The following is a 16145-nucleotide window of genomic DNA, read 5'->3' as shown; positions in this document are numbered from 1 at the left end:
GAGAAAAAAGAACAAATAAGAGTTAAAACTAGTTGAAGCAATGAAACAAGATGATGAAAATGATGGCATCATATCCACTTCAAAAAAGCACCTAAAGGATTAACATGAACAGAATTGATAATAAAATCCAGTAAAATAGCCAAATAAAAGGCAATAGATTTCCTATGTATTAGGAAAGCCAGTTAGAACATATAAGATCTTGAAATTTCCTTTAATAAAACAATGTAAATATATAAAATATGTAGAAACAATCAATTACAATGGGAAATGGCCAGAATTATGGGTTTGATTGGGCTTTGATGTGCATAGGCAGAAAACCCCCTTTAGTTTGGTAATAAGTTTATAGACTAAACTTTTACTTTATATATTCTCTCCCCAACAACTTTGGAAAGTACAGCACACACACACACACACACACACACACACACACACTATTGATCAAATAAAATACATCACAATAAATCCAGAAATTAAAGAATTAACTATGAAAATAAATGAAAAAATGACTAGAATAAAATAGAAATAAACTTTTAAATGATGGCATCATGGGTAAAAATATTTAAGGATTAATAAGTTCAAGAATTTATACCCGTCTACAGGAGAATGAAAAGATTTATGGACAAAAGTAAAAATAAAACTGAAAAGAAAAGACCTTAGAATATGTATCTCTAAACATATACCACTGTTAAATCAAAGTCAACTCAAAGAAGGAAGAAGATGAATGGCTAATTAACACATGAAAAAAATTCATTCCCTCTTATAGAGAAATGAAAGTAACGTAATAAATACAATAAGATCCCATTTTTCATGTATCAGACTGAAACAGGTTGGAAACAGTAATAATAATCCAAGCTGCCTGGGCCAAGGGAACAATGGCCACTGATGGGAGTGTAAATTGTACAGGTGACCTGGAGGGCAATTCGGCAATATGCATCCAGAGGCTTCAGAAGGGTTTATGTTCCTTTTACCTTAATGTAGAAATTTCATGTCTAGGAATCTTTGGTAAGAAAATGGCAGGTACAGATTTAGATATATTATAAGGAGACTTATTCAAATAGGAGTTTTCCTCCTTTGTGTGTGTGTGTGTGTGTGTGTGTGTTTATGTTTTACAACAGCAAAATTTTGGAAACATTCCATATATTCAGAAAGAAAAGATTTATTAAAAAATATATGACACATCTATGTTATGAGTCATTGTGCCGCTATTAAAAACATGCTGTCCAATAATATTTTTGACATAGGACCATACAATAAAACATGGCAGGAAAAAGCACATCAAATTTACCTGTGCATTGAGAACAGAACAAAAAACACATAACTGTATTTTAAAATATTTGCATGTTTTTATACTTTCTATAACTTAAGTTTTATAGGCCGAACATAAAATTTTATAATCAGAAAAACAAATATTCTTTTTTTTATTCTAAATATAAATGCAAATTTCTAATCATATAATGGAATTTGAAAACCCAAGTATTGAAACAATTTCATGGATGCTACGTTTTATCTTCTATCACCAAGCTTCCTAACAGTGAACTAAAGAAGACAAACCCTCCCCTCTCCCCAGTAACAAGAACAGTAACTAGTAAATAACACACACACACACACACACACACGCACTTCATTAAAATATGGCTTAAAATATAGATTATACCCAATCTATATATGAAACCTTTAATAGAAAACTATTGTGATTTAGTAATTCAAACATCCCCTCAGAGATACAGTTTCCCATTTGGGGATTATATTACACATAGAAGCTTTGAGTTTTGTCAATCTGAATTGAAAATGTCATCTTCATTAGCATCACCTACAAACTTGTTATTTACCCTGCCAAGGTTGGTAATGATATGTTAAATACCAAATGAGAAGTAAGAGGAATGTCTTTTTTTGTGGCTTTAATCCCAAACTGGTTTAAGGCAGCTAGGTGTATTGGATAAGCCTCTTTTCACATTTTAGCAGTTACCTTTTTTCCATGTATTTTACACAAGTAAGATACTTCCTGAATAGAGCATTAGGTTATATGGAGGGGAGGGGGGAGGCAAAAAACGACAAATTCTAAGAGTCCACTGCTTCATTGCCTGCAACACGCTCTTGATTTATTTGCATTGCAATAACTAAACCCTTCTTTACCCAGAACCTTAATTACCACAATCATTCATTCTCTAACGACTCTTATTTCCTCGACTTCTCTCCTTCTAGACTCCAGTTTGTAATATCACCTCTGTGAAGATTCATTATCTGGTTTTCTACACGGTGGCAGAGGGGATTTCTCTCTTCAAGCTCCACTCCTCATGCATTTATAAGTCTCTAGGCGCTCCTGCCCGAAATATATTGTGGCAGTCCTATCTTTATGAGGTGGCTAGCATCCAAATGAAAACAGAACTATTTTCTATAAAGAAGAGTTAAACCAAATATATTTCTTTTTACAATGGGTGTCGTTTTCCATTAAAAAAGAATCTTTTATTTCTATGGGGGGACCCAGAACACAGTCACCACGAATCATTATATTTTGGGTGCTCCCAGTCTAATAGGCATGCTGATTGCACTATAAGTTTTATTAATGATATTTTTACATTAATTTTTAAGTGCCCACTCATATTTTAAAACCTAGAAGCCATCTAGACTTATCCCTAACTAGGCTAGCAGCAATTCCTGTGGGATGGACCACCCAAATGTGGCCCAAAGCTATCCTCTCTCCTTTTGCGCTAAAAGCCCTAATAGAGGTTCTAACCTACCAGTAGCTGATTGCAGTTTTCCGATACCACTATTTTCCTGCCCACACCAACATGCCTTCCTTTTGTAAATTTATACATCTGATTATGTCATATCTGTATGAAAAATTATCTAATGACCCCTTGTGTTAATTAGGGTAGAGCTAGCTGCAATGACCAAGAAAATCTAAAATGTCGGTGCCATAACACAATAAAAGTTGATTTCTCACTTGTGTCCAATGTAAGTGCTCTTGGTTAGCAGAGTGGGGGGCGATGATTCATCCAGTCACTTAAGAACCCAGGTTACTGAGGACTCTGTTGTCTTCCAAATGTAGTTTCCTAGGCGACCCTGAGTATCATTATTCAACCGGGAGATGACAGCCAGTGAAGACTAATAATTGCTCTTTCACCACCTTGACCTGGGAGTGACACATAACCCTGCTGCTTACTTTTAATTAATGAACATTAGTCACCGTCTAGATTTACCAGAGGCTAGAACATGTTGTTACTGGCTGGGAAGCCACTTTTAGCAGTAATTCTATATTACAGAGGGGGACCCCAAATTTTGGCGGTCAGTTTGCTTTCTCTGGCATAACTTCCATTACCAGACTTCTGAGTAGAAATGCAGGGTGATGATCTAACCCTTTGCTAATGTGCCCCTTTGCTGAACATGTCTTTTTTCCCGTGCTTCCCCTTTGCAGATCATATATACCTCAGTGTCTCCAAACTGTGCTGTTCCAGGATTTCACCCATAAGCTCCTAGATCTCTGCACAAGCTGGTTCCTTCCAATGATTTCCCTTTCTGTTGTTGCTAGTGTCCCAAATTCCAAAAATGAAATTGGGAAGTTCTCAAATTCATTTTTGTGTAGCGACTAATACATATAACACTTTCGATACATGACTGTCACACGTCTGGGTTTCCTACTCTATAGTAAACTCTTGAATTAGGGATCACTGTATGTTATTGGAGGGGTTCAGAACATGCCACCCCAAACTATGCTGCTTTGGCATATTGATGACTGTGAGTCGAAGGTCTCTCTGGCCTTCTCTTTTCTACTGAAAAGCAAGTCATAACATTTCCCATGAGAAAAGTGCGCTCCCTGTACTGAGAAGAACATTTTATCACCTGACTGGGAGTCAATGCTGAGATAGATCTGTACAAACAAACCTACTAAAATAACCTTTATCTTCCATTAGTTTCCTCCCATATATTTCCTAGTCATTGTCCCACAGTTTACTACCCTTTTCCCAAGCCCCCTTGCCTTGTCACATACCCACAATTTATTGTTCTTTGTTTACAAAGGTACATAAGCTCTTGGGCCTAACAGCTTCTTGGGTCTTTATTTTCCTTTTAAGGACTCCAGTATTCATATAAAATAGAAATTTTTGGTTTTTTCCCCCATTAAAATGTCTTATGTCAATTTATATAAGACATATTATATAAACTGCAGGCTCAACCATAAAACCTAGGAGGGTAAAAGGAAGTCCCTCCCCCCCCCCCTTACATTATTAAATTCCTTTAGGGAAGGGAAATGCCTGTTTGGCTAACAAATATATCCTAAATTTCTAGCACACGTCTGGGCACATAACAGATGTTCAATAAATATTTGTTGAATGAGTGAATGTGCCAATTTTTGCATTATTAGTATCTATCAGTGTTGCGAGGAAGAAAAAACTAAAGAAGTCAGAAGTAAAGGCACAGGTGGCAGGGGGGGAAGCTCGCTGGCCCCAAGGGTCATCTTCAAGAGTTTTTTACTCGACATCATAATACTATTATTGAAGTAAAAAGTAAAATAAGCGCAAAAGCAATTAAGTTCACATCACAGTCAGAGACTTCCCCGTGGACAGATAGGGCAATGACTTTCCGTAATGCACATTATTAGAGACTTCTCATTTACATACAACTCAAGGTAATCTTAAGTTTTTAAGTCTAAGTATTATCTGAGTGATATTGTTGCAATTACCTAGTTATTAATAATAGGAAAGGAGCAAAAGGAAGGCCAGACATTATATGCATGTTCCTTGCAAAACACTGAGGGATGGAACCATGGAGGGAAGAGAGACACATGCCCAGTAAAGCTGGGATGACATAGGGAAGACACTTGCCTGTCAGTCACACCTGGGAACAGAGGTCATTGACCAGAATGGGCATGGCCACTACAAGCACTTGAAGATTTGGGATACTTAATCCCCTGAACAGAGAAGTTTGCTCTCTTGGTTCGTTCCTCTTGGCATGCTTGGCACATGGCTCATGCTTGGTTTCCTGGCATTTTCTCGTGTGGCCCACAGCCATGTGGACCTCCCCACACAATGGACTAATGGACTACAACTAGCCTGATGCTGCACTGGACTCTGCTCCAACAAGGAACGGAAACTCTGGACGCTGGCTCTGAAACCTCAGCTACACTTCTTCTATGATTGGACAAAGGGAAATGGGACTTTGAAAACCCAGTGGTGTAATTCTACAGAAATACGGCTTTCTACTATTTTACATCCTCCTATACAAATCTCAGAAAATTCCTTTTCTCAGGATATCGCAAGGAATCCACTCCCACTAGCAACGTGGGAAGACAAGGTGTGTTTTTGTCCAGTAACATGAGGAAGTTGGGGGTCTAGAGAGTTTTATGATTTAATGCAACCAGAAAGATGTGGCAAAAAAAAGTTGAAACATAGAAATGTCCTAAATCTCAGGACATACTTTGAAAAACAGAGATATTGTGTGATATCTTATCTAAGTCAGAAACATAGATAAGAGAACTTATAGTTCCAGAACTGCTTAGAAAGTACCTGAATGCCAAAATAAAACTCCTTATAAAAATCTATTTAGAGGTTGTTTTTTTCAAACATTTGGAAAGTTTCCATGAAATGTCTCCAAGAGTGTTATTAATATGAAAGAATTGAATTTTCCTCTTGGCTTTATGCTGCTTGTCCAGAGTTGTGTTCAGCCAAAAGGCACTTAAGAAGTTTGGTGAATGATCTCATTATGTATAGAGGGTAATGAGCTTAAGTGTTCCACACTGGTGGCATCTAAGAGAGAGATTTCCTCACTTGCCCAATCCCCTTTCCCTGTAGAAAACTTGATGTCTTTGCTTCCATAGTCACCTGTTGATTGAAGCTTCTAAGGCAAAACATACTTTCCTCTGGGACCTGTGCCTAATTACCTAACACTGAAGATTAAAAAGGAAAATGTTTCTTTTTTTTTTCTTCAAATAATCACTAAATTCATATCCCTGATTTTTAATTAATGTATTCAAAATCTGAATCTAATTATCTCTCATTGTAAGATGCCCTCATTTATCTAATGCCCTTTAAGATTAGGGCCCTCTTAAATTCTGAAAACTCAATCTCTTTTATTAACCCTATCACCTAGACTCAACTGTTACTTTCATGTATTTAAGCCATTCAGGAAGTGTGTGTTTAGGATGAAAATACGAAATAATATGGCTGTGGAATTAACTCTATGATCTCCACAGAATAATGGCAAATCCAAGATCCAGAAGCAGCATAAGCTCCTGCGATTGGTTTCCCTGGGAAGCTGACTCTGAGGTGGATTTTAGCATGTGGGAACTTTATGAGGGAGTGAGCTGAAAGAGAAGTGTACTCCCTATGGAAGGGAAAGGCAAAAAGATTGGGCAAAATGAGAACTTAAATTTCAATGTGATCTCAGTGGAAGTCCCAGATGACCCTGCAGAGAGTTGTGAAGATGGGATACTCCTCCAAAGCCTTCCTCATTTCAGTGTTGGACGATGAGCTCATTTGACCTTTCATGAATCACTGGCTGCAGGCTGTCCTGGAAGTGGACATGACTTTGAGTATGGCATATCTTTGTACCCTAGGCAGCATCTGGAGGGGGCTGAAAGCTGAAGCTTTGGCAATGAAGAGATTAAGTCCTTTATTCCCAAATGATGATTTTGATTGCAAGTTATAACATCCACTACAAGGCTGTAATTGCACTTGGGTAAAGTCTTGCAGAGAGCCTAAACCACAAAAAGTAAGATGCGAATAAGTGGTTGAAATTTGTGTCAAGACTAAGAGTTGAGAATTATTGATAATCACAAGGGAAATGCAACCAGCATCCTTCACTTGGAAAGTCTGGAAATATTAGACCATGCATCTTACAAAGCTGCACTTTTTTGTTGTTGTTATTATATCTTTATTGATTTCAGGGAGAAGAGGGGAGAGAGGGAGATAGAAATATCAATGATGAGAGAGTCATTGATCAGCTGAGTTTGCAACCTCGATCTCCTGGATCCTAGGTTGATGCTCAACTACTGAGCCATGCCGGCTGGGCTAGAGCTGCACTTTTGTTTCCTCGTTTGGAAAGTTGAAACCTTAATACATTCCTCACAATGTTATTGGAAACCTGTTTAAGACCTTTTCCTTGACCAAAAAGAGCCATATCTCTTCAATGATCTCAAGTACCGAGGGGAAAGAAGAGGATCTTTGCCACCAACAGCATAGGAACACTGTGCAGAAGACTCTCAGTAAGGTAGCTGCTATCTCAAGATGATTTGATTAACAGCTCTTTGATATGATCTCTCCCTAGTTTCTATGCAACATTTTTCAGTGGGCACAAGCAGGACTCATCAACTACTGAGGCCCTGCTAAGACCCAGAGTCAACAGAGCAGTGGAATTTCTCTTCTCTGAATAGCAGATGGCCAAGAGAGTAGTTTACCTGCCAAAGGGAAGATGTGACCTGACTTTACACATTTTAATATTAGCTCATTAGCCTTCATATAATTATTTTTTCATGAAAGAAACAGAATCACCCCTTGAATCCTTACGTTGTTCAAATATGGAAAATATTTGGCAAACTAGTATGGTGTTCTGATCAAATCAAATCCCAGTCCACAAAATTTGTGACATATTACATCACCCACTGGGCGTAATATTCAAGTCCAAAGACCATGATAATTATGTTTTCTTATATAAATAATATTAGAGAAATAGATGTAAACCAATATTTATTTAAATATACATATAGAAAGTCATTTGTAGCACAAAGTGGATACCAAAAAAAACATACAAAAAACCCCTGATGAAATGTATTATATTATTAAAATTATGCTGTGAATGATTTTAAGAGTAATAAAAGTTTACTTCATAATCTGGATTTCATTAACAATAAATACCCAGTTGTAGTATTGCACTTTTACTAATCCATTAAGCTGATGTTTTAAAATTACTTATAAGGAAAAGTTAGTATGGGATATAATAAAATACCATACTGGTAGCTATAACATAGTAAATTCTAATTACTATTCTTACAAAATATGAATTAACATGCTGGCAATTCACTTGAAATCTAATTAACTTGCCTTAGTTATCTTGCTCAATGCCTGCAATAGGCAAATAGTCTTTATAAAGTTAACATATTAATAAGAACATGATTATGCATTTTCCCCAATTTAATTTCTACTTAATTATATTACTATACTTGGCTTGTCTACCAGCAAAGTATCAATTTTGCAAATAGTATCTGTAACAGTCACTTGATCATAGGTCTTAAAAACAACCCAGTGCCTTATTAATTCAATGTAAATTATTAAATGTATCTGGGCTTAATGTCCAGTGCCCCAATTTTCTGCCTCTCTGCACCAGTGCTGCTCTGGCTTTTTCACAGGTTTCTTAGTAAGCAAAAGGAAAGAGAAGAAAAAAAAAACCACAAAACAGTGTGTGGAATTCACTATGTAGAATTGCAATTCCCATGCCCTAGGCAGGTGCCCTGATGAACAGACTGACATGGAAACTATAGAAGGAGGCTGGCAAGAGAAAGAGATGCCAGAGCAAGAGCAAGGTACCAAGGTCGACTTACAGGTCATGGATAAAACAGTATATTATTTGTAAAACTTGGCATAGCATATTTTTAAAAATACTAATAATATGTTGAGTTGCATTTATTTTTTTAAAAAGTATTCATGTGAAGCAGCTCAAATTTCCCTGCTAATTCAGGGGGAAATCTATTATGTAGCAGAGAATTGAAAATCGAGTGCATTTCCATCAGCTAAACAGAGGCCCATCCCAGCTCCCTGCTTCTTTGTCACCTGGATCTTGAAGGGAACTGGCTGACACAAGCTCGGGGGCTTGCTATTTTCCTTGTGGGATATCACACACTATGGGGGTGACCAACATCCCTTGTTATATCCAGTTCTGAGAGATTTTCACAAGATCCCAATTATAATCACTTCTCAAGGTTCTTTAATCAACTTCTTGGCAGACTCTTGCCTGTTGAAGAAAGGGACTTGTGCAAGGAGGGCAGAAGGAAACTTCCCAGGTGAATTGACCTGCACAGGCCACTTCTGCCCTTTATCTTGAGAGATTTCTGACTCAGTCTTGTGCATGTGAACTCCTGGCATTTTATGGTCTTTAGCATTTGCCCAAAGGAGCTGTGCTAATGCTCCATGTCCAACTTCAACAGACGTCAATTTATATTCCTTCCTATAGCTTTATTTACAGAGATAGCTGGAAACAGGCTGAGGTATGGAGATAGGCCCTTTTTAACAAATTTCCACTCCATTAGCTAAAAGGGAAGGAAAAGAGAATGCAAATATGGATTCCTGCACCCCCAAACCCATCTAGTCTTTAATATATTTGGCAGATGCTAGGGGGGAAATGGCAATGTATTTGGGGGGATTTCAGACATTTAAAAAATTAATATCAGGCCTCTGAGTACTCATAGTATAATTCAATAGGACTACTTTTTCTAATTGAATGGGATAGATAAGTAGGTAGATAGAAGAAAAATTTATAATCAGAAAATCATCCCCTTCTTCCCATAATAATTAGAAAAATTCACAGACAAAAGAGATAATAACAATCTTATAAATTTATGGAGAGCCTTAGTCTGCACTGGATATCCTCATACATCAATATTAAGTCATTTGAGCCCAGCAAAATCCTTCAATGAGACAGACATCATAACCCCTATTTTATAGATGAGGAAAGCATAGCTTGATGGGACTGAGTGATATTCCCAAGTTTCCCTGGACAGTCAATGATATTCCTAAGATGTGAACTCAGAACTCTGAACATGAATTATTGTTCTAGGCAATGTGCAAAACCATTGACATCCATTATCCAAATAAAGCTGTAACATAGGTTCTGCTAGGATCCATTTATAGATTAAAGGAACAAACAACTCTGAGGTCTAGATGGTCTAAATAACTTGTCCAAGATTAGAGATCTCTTCTAAGGAGGGGTAGCATTTGCAAGTGTGTTATTTGATTCCATGCCTGTGCCCTGAATCATTAAGTTTTGCTGCCTTCATAGTTTTGGTAGAGAAATGTGGAAAATGGGGTGAGAGCCCGTGGTTCCCAATGGCTCATAAGAAAAAGTGTATTGTTCAATAAAATGTGATAAAACTATCTCAAGTACATGAACTCAGCTACATCAATTCTAGAAATTCTACATCAATTTCTTCTCTATTTTCCTAAATTTAGGTCATGCATTCTCAGGAGGAGCAATACTCCACGGGGGGTAACAATTTGTTCTTGGGGGACAAAAACAAAAACCACCATACTGTGTTTATGCATGAAGCTCAGATACACAATACGCACATAAACAGATACCTAGTATATCTGTAGTATTCATATTTCATGAGGGGCCAGTTAGGAAAACAAAAAGGCTCCTTGGAGGGAGATTTAAAAAACTGAAAAAATATTAATCTAGGTAAAATTTTTTAAAATTTAAAACAAGGTGCACTTTGGTAGAATTCAACTGAGACCACATTTTAGATATCCCTTGATAGTGATAGCGGTCGGTGCACCATCCCCCTCCCCACACAGTCGTTTTTGTTACATCACTTTGGTGAAACATTTTCTTCTTATTCTGCTTGCTCTGAAAATCCATTTGGGTGACCCCAAGATTGACCGAGTTTGTTGTAGCAAAGCAAGGTGTGAAGGTTTGGTGCAATCTCTTACTATGTGTCCCACCACCTTACTCAGTCCCTTTCTAGTTAGGTGAGGCCAGATGACTAGTGATGGCCAGTGGGCTCCAAGCGCAAGTAACAAGCCTCACTTCTAGGGCCAAGCCTTCGAGAGCATGTGCCGCAGGGAGTGCAGCTGCATCTAAATTGGCAGAGCCTCCCACAGCCTGGGTCCCTGTGGGACAATGTGGGGAGTGACCCCTGTTCATCAGTGTTAGAAAAGTAGGCTGAGTGAGAAATTAACTCTGCTGTGTCAAATCCCTGAAATTCTGGGGTTAATTCCTTACAGTCTCAGAGTCTAGCCCATCCTGAAAAACACAAAGGTGATTGTTAGTTTTGAGATATGGAGTTGATGTCGGGGTTCCAAGTATATGAATCCCTGCAGTGACTTTATAGCAGTGACTTTCACAATATATCCTGTTGTATAAAGCCCTCGCTTTAGGCATCAAATATAAATGTTTCATACACTTCTTAATGAAAAACCCATAGGTCTTCCCCAGAAGCAACATGTTCTCTTCTAATGGCCATTTCTTAAAGAATTCATTCCAGTGACCCCATTGGTGAATGTTAATAACAGTCCACTCTCAAGGTGGGGTTCATAGGATTATGAAGGAAAACATCATAAAGCATATATCACCAGACCTTTGGGAGTTATTTTTATTTTTTCTTAAAACATGCTTCCCTCCAGCATTCCTTTTAAGCCCTGCCTCATTTCTTTTAAACTCTGGGCCTGTAAGTCAGTGTTTATTTGCATGCTAATTACAAGCTAAAGGCATTTTATGCTCATCCAAGGTCTTTAACCAATTAATGAACCAGGGGGAAAGATGATCTTTCCCTAGAGGAGAATGGCTTACTTTCATCATCATTACCCCTGAATTGCATTCACTGTACCCATTGCCTCAGACTTCAGGCTCTTTCCTGAATATGTAAGTAGAAATTTAAGTAGCCGGGTTGGATGCCACTAAATATCTCATTGCATATAGCTGTACTGTAGATATGCAAGTGACATGAAATGGGCCAAAAGAAAGTCTAAAAATGGTATTCTTGCCATGCTGGAATCTTCTTAGAAGTAGTAGTTATATTCTACCAAAGTTCTTAGATCTTTAGATGAGGCCCTACATAACCCCCTGATTACAGAATTGTTAATGGCGTATTTAGAGACCCTACAGACAAATAAGATAGTCTAGTGAGAGTAAAATAGAAGACGATGTGAAACGCTACGTGGGTGTCTGACAAGAATGGAAACTGAGATGTGGCTTATGATGTTTAGGCAGAATATCTTAAACTGTTTGTTTTTCACTTTCTATAAGAAGGTTCCACATAATCCTGAGAGCTTTGTTTTGAAATCTATAACCGTTCATAGCAGCTATTTCAGTGATTTAGAACACACACAAATTCCTTCAAGCATGGCATTTCCTATTTTCAATGACCAAAGTAGCTCATGCATCCTGCCCTTTTTCCTAGGAAGCTAATCTTTGTAATAGGGACACAATTCTAGTTCTCAGCCTAAAGGGTTTCGAAAATGCATTAGCACAAATAAACAACAGTAGTATATTATTTCTCCATACTGATGATCTTGACTCTCTGAGCCCTACTAGGTTTACCAGTGTTGACTATGAGCAACGACAACACTGTATCCCGGGCATTTCTTGTTCCCAGGTATTCTGTTTCATTCTATCCCCTCGATCCCTAATAGAGCAGAGTTGCAAACTTACTGAATACATGAGCTGAGAACCACAGCTTTGCTTGTTTAAATTTTTTTAAAGAAATAACTAATGTGATATGTTCTAGAACACTGCCTCTGGGAGAAAGGTACCAACATTTTTCTATCACTTTAGTTCAGTAATCGCAGACCAGCTTGATAATTCAGACTCTCTGAACAACTCTGTCTCTGAGTAATTCAGTAGTTATATCTTTCTTTCAGATTTAAGTTAACGGTCTAGCAAAGTTCCCCTCTTCTGCCATCAGTGCTGCAGGGAAACGAGTGAGCCTGAAGGGTGCAAAGTAGACCTGCCTCACCAAGCTCTGAGGGCCTCCGCATTGTAGGAATTTCTGTTGGTTTTGTTTGCAGCTCTGTCTCTGTCACTTGGAACAGGAATCGGCACAGAAGAGGCCAGAGGATCGGATACCTTTGTTGCACAGCCTTCCAATAAAAATATCCTACGTAGATAGCTAGAACCGCTCCTGGATGGAAGGAATGACATGACTGGCCAAAAAAGGAAACACAGAACTAGCCAAGCAAATGAAGAGCCTATTTGAATGTTACCAAGAAGACATGATTTGATTTCTTAGCAAGGACTTGATATATAGGCTGGACATGTGCAGTCTTTTTAACACTAGCCTAGGAAACACCTGCATCCCATGGAATGCTTTCTGGCTACTCTCTGAGTGGCTTTGCCTTCAAGTCAAGAAGCTCTAAATCAGCTCAAATTCTTACCGAAAGCCACAGAAATAAAGCTGGGTATATCCCATAGAGGCCACCACAGACAGAGAATTCCTAGGCAGATTTCTGCCAGAGAACTGGAATGGATGACTTCCAGTGGTTGAGCCACGGATGCTGTGCTTAACTCTCCATGTGGTTGAAAGATAGTCTTAAAACATTCATCACTTCCAATGAAGCATTGGTCTGGAGCCCTGTGTTCCACTTAATCTTGGACTCAAATCAGCAATCCAGGACCAAATATCACCTTTGATGACCTTACGTTAAAAACATCAATTTTTACTATGATAATCTTAGCGTGCTTAAATCTTAACATTGTGTGCTTTGGAGATGAACTCTCCTCCACCTGCTATTTATTTATTTTATTTTTTTTAAAGAAATGTCAGGGTACTTTTAGGGCCAATAAAGTATATTTATATATGAACAATACTAGAAGAAAATAGGCATATGATCCTGAAACTATGTATGCAATAAGTAGGCTCTTTAAATGAATCATCCCAGGAAATAGAGGGTTATTTCAGGCCTTTGCTGATCTACATTTGCTTTAAGCTACATATTTCATGATTGCTGACATCTAGAAATGCAGTGCATAAGCTATCGCTCTTACATCTGTCTCATCTCACTCTCCCCTTTTGCTTCAATTCTAAGGCATGCCATACATTTCACTCCAAATGTTTCCTAGGTTCTTATGATTATCTTATGGTCAGATGGTGACCATTTTTGGTGTCAAGAAGGCATTTCAAGAAACCTCAATAAATAGGCTTTCAAAAAGAATGCCAATGTCAGAAAATAATGGAGTAAAGACGTGACTTCCCGCCAAGCTCCAAAGTGGAAATCGTTTCTGAAAAGATGATGAAGAGCAGGTCCTTCTGTCTCTCTCAGGATTGTTCTAGTGCCAACCAGATACTCAGTGGAGCCAGGCTGTTAGGATGCTCCTTGCCAAGGAACTTTCAAGAGAAACATGAGAAACAGCACATCAAAACTTTGTTCCAAAATGATTTTCTTTGGGAGAAAAAAAATTAGCAAAATCCTCCTGATATTCAAATAGCATGTATTTTATGCAAAGCCTAAATTAATAAAATAAGGGCAATAATAACAGGTTTCTCTATTTATATCCCAAGTGTTCCAGCTTGTTTTTCAAAGTAATTGGTTACACAGACCTAGGGTACCAGCCTTCCACTTATCTACTGACACAAGAATGGAGATAGTTTTGATAATTAAAGCCACTTACAGGCTCAGATGCAGGAAAGGCTAAAAATAAGGGATGCTTGTTCTCAACAGTTTGTCTGTACCTGTGAAGATTCAGGTTTTAGTCCCAGTTCTGCTACCTGAACAAATGGTCCTGGTCAAGGGATTAGACTCACGTATTAGTTTTTCTCTTTAACCCCTCAACTCTATAATATTCAATGACTTCTTTCTCTCCCTTCCCCTACCTTTTTTTTTTCTTCCCCCTTTTTGCAATCCTTTCTTTTAAGTTCACTTTCTGTCAAAAACAGAATCTCACCCCAACTCAGGCTTTCGATTCTCTAGGCCAGTGGTTCTCAAGGGATGGTGCCGAAGCATCAGCCCCACCTGAGTATGTGAAGAAATGCAGATCCCCAGGGCCCACCCCAGGCATGATTAATCAGAAACTCTGGGGATGGGGCCCTGCACTCTGCATTTTCTCAAGCCCTCTCAGGTGGTTCTGATACACAGTAAAGTCTGAGAGCCACTGTGTTAGGTCACACACTTTCATTTCCTCATGACCTTCATTTTGTAAAGCTCTTTGAGTCCAGGTGCAAATATCTGAGAATAAATTACTTATAACAGTAACAGAGAGTCAAGTTGGAACCAGGAGCCACGGGAATCTGAAATAAAACGTTGGCTTTGCCACCGTGCTGGGTCAAAGCTGTGTGAGTTGACCCAAGCCATTTTCCTCCCTCTCCTCATCGGTAAAATGGTAACAAAAATAATACCTACTTCATGGGGTTGTGGTGAGAATCATGTGATACCATTTGTATCTAAAAAATAATAAGCACCAAGTTAACGGGAGCTATTACTCTTGGGTTACTTACATATTATGGAGTTTTATTTATTATTATACTTAGAAAAATTAGAGCAATATGAAAATTGCTGAATGAAGATCCCTCAAAGATACCCATGCCCTGATCCCTGGGAATCTGTGAATATCTTTCTTCGCATGGCGAAAGGGACATTGCAGATTCAACTGAATGTTCAGACCTTGAGATGAGATTATTCTAAATTATTTGGGTGGGCCAATTTAACACATGGGTCTTCAAAAGTGGAGATCCTCTCCCAGCTGTGATCAAAGTGAGATGTAATGAGGGAAGAATGGTCAGAGAGGTGCTGCATTGCTGGCTTTGAAAACGGGGAAGGAGGCCAAGAGCCGAGGGGTGTGGGTTGTATCTAGTAACTGGAAAGGCAAGAGGATGGATTCTTCCCTACAGCTCCAGAAAGGAATGCAGACATGCCTCACCTTGATTTTAGCTCAGCGAGACCCAGGGCTAACCTCTGGCCTACAGAACTATAAGATAATACTTTTCTGTTGTTTAGGCCACTATGTTTATGGTGATCTGTCAAGACAGCAACAGAAAACGAATACATTGGGTCACTTAAACAATATTTGGGCAGGTTTCCTTTAATTTACTCCATATAAATAGCTGCCTAAAATGCCTCAACTGTATGATAGTCCTTGTTCCCGGATCATTTCGAAGTTCCTCTTGGCTAACAGTTTTAATTTACTCCCACACCAACATGCAACCAAGGCTACTTTGAGTTCTAGCTCCTAATTCCTCTCATCTAGTGAAAGAAAGAGGAACTAATGAGCTTTGAATTAATGACAGGAGAAGCAAAGGACTTGGGTAATCCATAAAATGGATAAGCAGCCCCTGAATAATTAATTGCAATTTGACTATGGTTAAAGGTTCATGTCTAAAACAAAGATATATTCCAGGATTTAAGTATATTACTTAAAGCTGTAAAGCAATAAGCGCCTCCTCTAAATTCTTCTTGGACGTCTTTGTGAAAGACACCCAGGGCACATTATACAATCATTTATAGAATATT

This window comes from Miniopterus schreibersii, assembly GCF_964146895.1.
Source record: "Miniopterus schreibersii genome assembly, chromosome: 15".
NCBI lineage: Eukaryota > Metazoa > Chordata > Mammalia > Chiroptera > Miniopteridae > Miniopterus > Miniopterus schreibersii.
Note: the sequence above shows the minus strand (reverse complement) of the source record.